At 33.8% G+C, this 9,386-nt stretch overlaps 1 protein-coding gene across 1 annotated transcript in view; it reads left to right on the top strand.

The window, feature by feature from the left end:
- The window catches only part of LOC119828358 (3-phosphoinositide-dependent protein kinase 1-like), a 40,122-nt gene that overhangs the window by 1,069 nt on the left and 29,667 nt on the right, over positions 1–9,386 (top strand). The window contains exon 2 of the mRNA XM_038350487.1: positions 310–393. The gene's annotated coding sequence lies outside the window, so the exon portion shown is untranslated. The remainder of the gene's footprint in view (positions 1–309; positions 394–9,386) is intronic.

Here is a 9,386-nt window from a genome sequence, read left to right as displayed (position 1 = left end):
TGTCAATAAAAACTGTATTCAAATCGCGCTACCTACATATCATGGTGGATTGTTGGATCGCTTTTAGTGACTATAAGTAAATCTGTACTATTGATTTCTACCATTCTGTTTTCATCTATTAAAGTACCATTCATTTTCACGATACTTATAGTGAATGTAGGAATCGGAGTACAATAGTTGTATTGACTAAAAGAACGAAACGAAAGGCTCAATCTTCTTACAATATAACACAATTATCTAATGTTTGAACTTTTATAAGTACAATATATAGCCCAGCATACCATACCTTATACCAAGCAACTTTTGCAGGCGTTAGAAGACATCCGAGCAGCTACAGGAGGTGACAACTAGGTGAAGGCATTGCACGTACCCAGATCGTGACATCGGAACGAGGTAAGAGTCACCACCTAATATGGTAACTCGGTCATTCTGTACTCGTAAACACTGATTCACACTGTTTATACTGGACTTTCCTTTGATTGCGCATTAGTTACATGCCTACAGCGCACCGCATGTTTTGTTTCGTATTCATACGCGCTCGGTATAGCCCTTGACATTTATTGAACCCGTGGATTTGATGATCTCCCGGCTAGATAAATAGAAATTCGACAAGGAAGTCAAAAGTCTATAAGGACTATGTGCGTATATTTATTTCGAATTGAGTTTTTCTCAAGATACTTTTTAATGACGTTATTATATTTTTTCTTCTGTGTAACGCTTACAATTATGGTTTTTGTTTGTTAACCCAGATGGAGGCGCGAAATATCCACTTTAGCTATATCAAAACTTGCCTCGTCCCGGCGTCGCTATACTTACTTTATTTTAAATTGTTTAAATTAATATCGTAATCCAGAGCCACAGCATCATTCACAGCACATTAACATTCTGAGAAAAGCTTTTCAATAACCAATCGAAGCATTTTTGTTTTTTTGTTATGCAGACTGGAGATCGAAATATATACAATAATCGAAGTTTGATATATTATTAATTTCGTTCGTAAAAAACATACTCCAATTTATATTAGAAAATTAACTTTACAATAATTACTCACAGAATCTTGTAGACAGTGTCTTCATATACTCTCCCCACATTTATTAAAAATTAATTTCATAAAAATGTACAGATTCATGCAGAATCGAATTGTGAAATCTTAATCTGATAAATCATCGTGTTACGTTTACTTGAACCATTTACGTGTTTATAAATAAATGTGTAATAATGCTTTAAGTATAAGATGTTATTTTTCATAACATTCAATAAACTATGTAATTTCCATGAATAGAATTGTATTCTATCGGTCAAGTACGAGTGATACTAACCCAACGAGGTTCTACGTACAGAACTGGATTCAGGAACAAACATTACATTTGGGAAATGCTTGACGTCACACATAGTTTAGAATTTGCAAGTGGATTTACAGTTAATAAAATGTATCGACACTAAATTTTAACGATTTGCATTAACGTTGTTGTAAAGTATCTAGTACTTTTACAAGATGTTCCTTTGAATTAGAGTGAAATACATGAATTGATTGGCTCTTATAATTAGAAATTATTTAATCCTGCTTATCCTAATCAGGATATTAAGATACGTTATTGAAATTGTTATATTGTCACCGATCGTTGATAAGTGTACAAAGTTTACATCAAATCTATCCGATTTATCCGTCCGAGTCCAAAGTACCTTATGAGTTGCATACAAATATACAATTTTTTAACCAATATTATATGCATAGTAGTTGTTTTTGAGAAATACAAGAAATTTTGTTGTGTTCTGAATGACAATCGTGTTGTTGTATTAATTGTATGAATTCTTACAGTACAAGGTGTTCATACCTCGACTTTAAGAAAAATCTCAAATACTTAATACATTTGCTTCGAAATTGTACAATATACCCTTCTTATAAAAAGGAACAAAATACCTGCAAGTGACTGGGATATACGTCCGTATCACGTATTTTTTATGTCATGCATTAATAGTTCGTAACGGAGGAAATTATTTTGAATAGTTAATAATAAATAATTAATACATCACGTACAATCGTTAGATGTTCTGCGAAAACGGATATCATACGTGTGACATTTCCTGTGTAAAGTGAAACTAGTAGCTAATAACCTTCGGTATGTTGCATGTAGCATGTAGCATGTGTTTACAAACAACACAACGTGACCACGGCGCCCATGAATGCCGCTCTGCCATAATTGCATTCGATGCGAGGCCGCTTCTTTTATAAAGCTTCTCGTCTCGTAAACAGGACGTTATTATTAGACAATGCAGATTTACAAGATAACACGTCATTCTCATTCATTCTGTGTATTTTATAATATTTAAAAATATGGACTCAGTAAAATATTTCAAAGGACGTATACAATTCTCACTGTGTCATAATGCTATCTGCATTGACATAAAAAAGTAAGGATTGAATTACTGTTAAATATTTTAAGATATGTACGAAACTAATTTTTCACCGAGAATACAAGGCCCAAAATTAACGAAGAATGCACTATAATAACTACTACCATTAAACGTATGTTGAGGAAAACTATATACATCAACATCATCACGTTTTTTCCACTTCGTTGCCGCATTGTTTTTTTCTTCGTGTCAATGATAGTTATTTCGAATAAGAAACATCGAGAACAACCCGCTAGACGGCAAGTCTTCACAACAGTCTAGATACCGCCTTACGGTAAATGAGAATTGCAACTTTCTACGTTACATAACTGTTTTGCGTTCGTTTTGGAGTGGAATGGTGTCATAATCGCGAACACAGCCTGTTTACAAAGGAAGCCGATTGTAATTGAACGTTCCAACTGAATTCTTTATTAACAAAAAATATCTTAATAGTTAAATCTAAAAATTAAGAAAAAAAAAACCATTGTCTTATATATTTTTTTGTTATAACAGTAAAGCCTTGTGTATTTTTGGAACGGAGAATTTATGTGATGCTAACAAATAAAATTTGTAAAAAAGTGTCATCTACATATATTGTATTCTTTAATAAATGGGACAAAGTGAAATAAAAAATTTCTTTTGTGAACCAAATGTAAATAGTAGAAAGTCGACAATCCGTTCATGCTGCATGCTTCAGTGCTTGCATTTTTGGTGGAATAGCACACTTACGTCTCCGTAGAAAACATGAGAGAACGGTTTTACCACAAGTGTTGCAAACAGTTTTTTATGAGACGTTATAAATAAATTATACATAAGATTCAAAGGTTTTTAACATGTAATGAAATGCCGGCGATTTGGATACAGAATGACTTGCCAACATTTTATCTAAGAGATTTGGCTTAGACATTTAATTTAAAATTGTAATTAGGCACCGAAATATCATAGAAGCTTTGAAACAGAGCTAAAATTAACCCACCTTCCGTTTGTTTTCTTATGTGCTCCTCTTAAATTGAGCAATTTGACTGATACAATTTTCATACAATTCTGATAAATAAATTACGATATGACGAGGGATCAGTCAGTCATACATCATGATTTATTAATAATTGAATAAATTAAAACTCACGGCTATAAACAGAAATAGTGGTTAAATGTGAAGTATTTTCCTAAATATCTACACGCATCATTATCGATATTTTAAATTGAACATTTTGCTATCGTAGTCATGATAACATTTCGCTACCTAAACGACAAGGTTGGTAGGTTGCTAAGTCTGGTTCAAAGTTCAGTCTGAAATTCAATCTGACGGATTGATATTTTATTACAGAAAAACATTGGTCGTTTTATTTATAGAAAATGAAAGCTAAGTGGAGTAGTGACACCGAGCGTCGAGGGCTCTCGGAATGCGAGTGCGTTGCGCAAGGTGTTTTGACGGCGGAGAGTTGTTACTTCATTGTTACACACCTCTGGGTCGTGTTTGTCTACCAGCAGTGAAATCACGGTGCTCTCAGTTTTTAACTGAATCGAACTCGACCGGAGTGAATTTATTCACGCAAACAAATAGTTGAATGTGTAGTTTATCTATAGCTGATCGAAAACAATTACATAATAAGTATCATTAATGTTGTTGTTTTTATTTTTAATTGCTCTAATTAGTACAGACATTTTTAAGCCACAGTTTGCGTGAGACTTCATTTATGATGATAAAGTCATTTGCAAGTAGGTTAAATTTTTATTAACTGCACTGAAACGTGTAAGTCGAAAATGTATGTATCCATTTTAGTATAAGAAAATATCGGAATAAAGTAATTTTCACTCACAAAACTTAACATATCAGTTTCTGAAAAATAGCATGATTTTCATTCATTGAAACGCAATAAGATGAGATTTAATGTCTGTCATCATTTATATGTTTCTACTTATTGTTAGCAATATTTTACACAAAGTACAAAACCCCATCATTATTTAATGATCAAACTTACAATTTGTGAGTCAATTATCACAGTCTTTAAATGACAGTAACATAAATAGCGAGCATTGGTGCAAATGGAATGTCTAGCTGATAGACAAAGTACTTATGAACAGGATCCAATATTCTCTCCGGCCCGCACGCGTTGACTTCGTGTCGACAGCCTTGCCAGAGGCGGAGATTTGCAAAACAACGCTTGCACAATCTACTTCTACTCGCAGTTGAGTCGGCTTTTGTGCTATCTGTGCTTAAAAATTTAATAAATAATAACGTAAATAAATACTCAAGGCATTCTCGTCTTTTTATACACGCACATAAGACGTTGAAATCTGAATACATTATCGCACTTGCGTTTTTACTTTGTCATCGTAATGCGGATTTGTAAACATGATTATCTATTTTTATTCCAATGACGGATGTTGTTAGATATAAATAGATTGTAGCGAAAGGCAAAACCCCTTTGTTTTTATCGCTAAGCTAATGTGTTTAAAATTGTTTTGGAATAGCCAATAAAGTATATACTTACCAAATATTTGGGAATGCTAATGTTTTAAGAAATTAAAAATTAATTTGTGAATTCCAAATTGTGACGATTTGTTTAGATCAACAGTGTATTTAGGACATCGAACTGGTATTTAAAGATGAAATTCTCGTTCGTTCGTAATCATATTTTTGTAGAAATATATTTTTTATTAAATGATAGTTTCTCTACATACTTTAAAGTTTTTTCTATAAATAGCCTCATATATGCATAAGAGGCATTTTGCAATAGCACTGGTTTGTTTATTTTTACTTATGATTTTCCGTATAACGTTTCACCTTGCATAAGCGATGGCGCTTCAATTTCCTGTTTGTGATGGCTTTTTGATTGTATTCATTTGTTTTGTTTGTTTCAATGCTAATAGTACATTTAACTTGTTTTTGTTACTTGTTGACGTTGCTCAATTCAAAAGGCCGCGGCAAGGTCGGCGCGCTGTCACTCACTTGCCGACTCTTAAGTACCAACTGTAAACTGCATCATGTACGGAGTATTCACGTCGTGAGATAATTCTAATATTCACACGCTGCCATATAAGATTGAGTAAACAACAAAGGAAACTCGACGGGAACGTCCCACAGTTTATATCTATATTTATCTATAATTTTCTCACTTCCGTATGTGAATTTCTCATACTATCGGAGATTTAGCATACACACTTTCACTATAGTTTCATGTGTTATCTGTTACTTTTTAGGTATGTATTGTATATACCGAAAATAATGTTTTCAATTAATTCCAATTTCCATCGTTAACGGGGTTTTACCGCTGTTGATGTAATACGAGTATAATTATAGCTGCGTTCTGGCACAATTGATGCCTACATTATACATATCATCATCATCATCATCATCATCAGCCCATATATGTTCCCACTGCTGGGACACAGGCCTCCTATGAGGGTTCAGGCCATAATCCACCACGCTGGCCAAGTGCGGGTTGGCAGATGTCACATGTCGTCGAACTTTTGATTCTTGGACATGCCGGTTTCCTCACGATGTTTTCCTTCACCGTTTTAAGCAGTGGTGATGTTATCCACATGTGCAGATAAATTGAAAAATCAATTTATTTCCTGCACGCTCGCCCGGTCTCGAACCCCGACTTATCGATTTTGAAGTCCGAGGTTCTCACCACTGAGCCACCACTGCTCACTGAGCCACCACTGCTCTTATACATATATTATTCGTAATTTATTACATTTAATATTAAACAATTTTAATTATTGTCTACATATTTTACCTCTTTTTCAACAATTAGCGCATTGTAGAAATAATTAACAGTCATATCTAGTCACTAATCATTCGAAGGGCTATCTCGTTAGGACCTAACAAATACAGTTTACCACATATTGTCAGCGTACACCGGTTGTTTTGAAATCGTGTCACAAGATCGACCGCTCTTATTGGCTCTAGGTTTCACGCGGCCGTCATGTGCCCATTACATTATACACTCTAACTCAATATGAGTTGTTGAGTTCTATACATATAGAGTTTTTGAATTTATAAATAACAGAATAGACGCATAAGGGCCCTCGTAATTAAAGTGTAGACTTACGGTATTACTTACTCTTGATGCAACGTTATTAATTTGGCGTCGCGATGATTAGATATATAGAATAGATATGTTGAGAATATAAATTTTATTTGAAATTATTTTGAAAGATCCACTAATGAACTGATGTGGCAGAGTTATTACGGCTGTAAGGTTAGAAGAATATTTTGTTTTCTGTGAATCGTTTTAATCTTAATGTAGTAGTCGTTTTAATTCCGTCCGCAATTTGTAGAATTTAACTATGAATACTTCTGACAATTTTGCTGGTGTATTAATCTCATGACCGTTGTGTTTAGATCGTGTTTACTCGTTGGCTGTGCCTGCGCCGCCAAGACGGTTGCAAGTGGGCTAAGGTCGCTAGCGTGCATTTTTCATCGCTTGTACTTGCCTGTGTAACAAAACCGTGCAACCGCTTAACCTCATTGTTTCTAATTTTTTACTCACGGATATTGTAAGGTCACGGGGAACTATTTTGCTAGAATTAAAGAGATTGTATTTTTAGAACGTTTATACGTAATCATTGAGAATCAAGTAATAGATAACAATGTTATATAAAACAAAATAAAGTTATTTAAATTAATATTGAAGGTGATTCTGAAACATAAAAGGGTTTTTCTGCAAATAACGTTGAAGATTTATTTAAAAAAAAAATTATGACGCATCTTATTCGATTTTAATGGAGGGAATATTTTCATTAATAAAAGCTGAATGGAGATACTTTGGACAAAAGCCAAAGGGAAAACATGTTACATTGTGAAATTTTCTTGCGTGTTTTGAATTTCGATGTTCAGTGGTTGCTTATTCGTTGAAAATCTGGGTCATTCGAACGCTAGCCTCTAAGTAAGACAATCATCTGCTTTATAATATTTACGATTGTATCACAAGGAACTGGTGATATCACTTTACAACGGCTCTAATAAAAGACAAGGCAACGGAACATGATACCATAACAAAAAACTGGAACGTTCAATTGTATACCAAACAATAGTGTAATTTGATGAAGTAGGACGTTAAATTCTGAAACAGAATAGAATTTTTAAGAGGAACGTTTTACGTCGGCGCAGATGCATGAATCATTCGCTGCACCGCTCCGCCCCCGGCCAAAGGAATTTAGGTCACCAGCCCGTGATGGTTTGTTTGGGTACTGTCAAATTAGTTTTAAACAAACTTTTACTTCGATATCAACTAACTTACATATTTTAATTGCGCTACCTCGCTATCAATGTTGACTCACATAGATATTGTAGGCGTTTTGTATAAACCCGCATATGTTACAATATCCGCAATGTATGCTTGATATTTTCCTGGTTACAAAATATTTTTTGTCAACAGGGAAAAGTTATATACGACTGACTTGATACTTGTATAGTGGTTATTAGATGAGCGTTATAGCTGTGTGCTAGGTTCTATATCCTTTGTGAAGATAAATGGAACAAATAACAGTCTGACTGAGCAGAGGCAGTTTTTCTAATTGTTACTATAATGGTTTTAGATGGGCAAAGCACTTCACATCAACAATAATACGGGAAATACAGAGGAAACTTCTTGTTTAAGTTTGTTTACATTTGTTGTTTCATTCCGACAGGATATTCGTTGTGCGTCATCCTACTAATGTATAATCCTTCCTACTAATATTATAAATGCGAAAGTTTGTAAGGATGTGTGTGTTTGTTTCTCTTTCACGCAAAGACTATGGAACCGTATGCATTAAAATTTGGTACGTAGACAGCTGGACAACTGGAATAACATATAGGCAATATAACAATAGGAATAACATCAAGACTTACGCGGGTGAAACTAATAAACAGCTAGTTATTTATAACCCTTTATTGAACTTAGTCACACAAAAATAAGGTAAATAAGGAAAAAATAAGTTATCTGTTTTGTTGTTTTTATTCCGTTTAACAAGTTTACTACATGCTTACTTGTGTACTGCAATTCCTTTAATTGTAGATAATATCTATTTGCAGAAATTATGTATTGAATATAGTATCTTAAGGTTTTCCTACATTATAATTATAATTATCCTTAATCTATTTTGAACCATAATTTCCATATATTTTGTAACAGAATATCTCTTTTTTTCTTTATTAAAGGCTTGATCGCAATGCGATAATGTTGCCCGAATACACACAAAACAACAAAAATATCACAAACATATGTAATGTTATATAATACACCTAAGACCCGTTTCTAAATAGGAGTCGCAACAGTGCCCTAGCTGATTCTCAAAGAGGGACAACCAGGACAGAGTTCCAGGCTCCCACTGCAGTACCAAACTTAGGTCTAAAAGTCTCGTTTCGGACACATTCCACCAAAACATGATATAGATCTTCAATAACATTACAAATTCAACAATTAGGTGTAGTGGACTTACCCATAAGAAAAGCAAATTTATTTGATGGTATGTGTCCAGAGCGAAATCTAAAAGCAACAATTAATTCAATTCTAAATGGGGATTTAAAGGGATGAGGCTGAATCGTTTTGTTTACGATAAGAGAATATCAAACGTTTGTGCAATTAATTATTACTAGCTGTGACCCGCGGTTGAAACCGCGTAAGTCCGTATCCCGTAGGAATATCGGTATAAAAAGTGCCTATGTGTTATTTCAGTTGTCCAGCTATCTACGAAGTAAAATAGTATTATTATTCACCAATAGATGTCAGGAAAAATAAAAACACGAATAAAACACGAATATGACATTTTCTAAAAAAGATTCCTAGCTAGATCGATTTATCGCCCCCGAAACTCCCTATACACTAAATTTCATGAAAATCGTCGGAGCCGATTCCGAGATTCCAATTATATATATATATATATATATATATATACAAGAATTGCTCGTTTAAAGGTACAAGATTATTTAGGTCTGTAAACATTATAATCAAGGTTGTCGTATCGGTAAGGATACCGATTTTGTTTTGTATTTTAAT

This window comes from Zerene cesonia, chromosome 7 (assembly GCF_012273895.1).
Source record: "Zerene cesonia ecotype Mississippi chromosome 7, Zerene_cesonia_1.1, whole genome shotgun sequence".
NCBI classification, from domain to species: Eukaryota; Metazoa; Arthropoda; class Insecta; order Lepidoptera; family Pieridae; genus Zerene; species Zerene cesonia.
The sequence above is the reverse complement of the archived record's forward strand: the minus strand, read 5'-3'. Positions and strand labels throughout refer to the sequence as shown.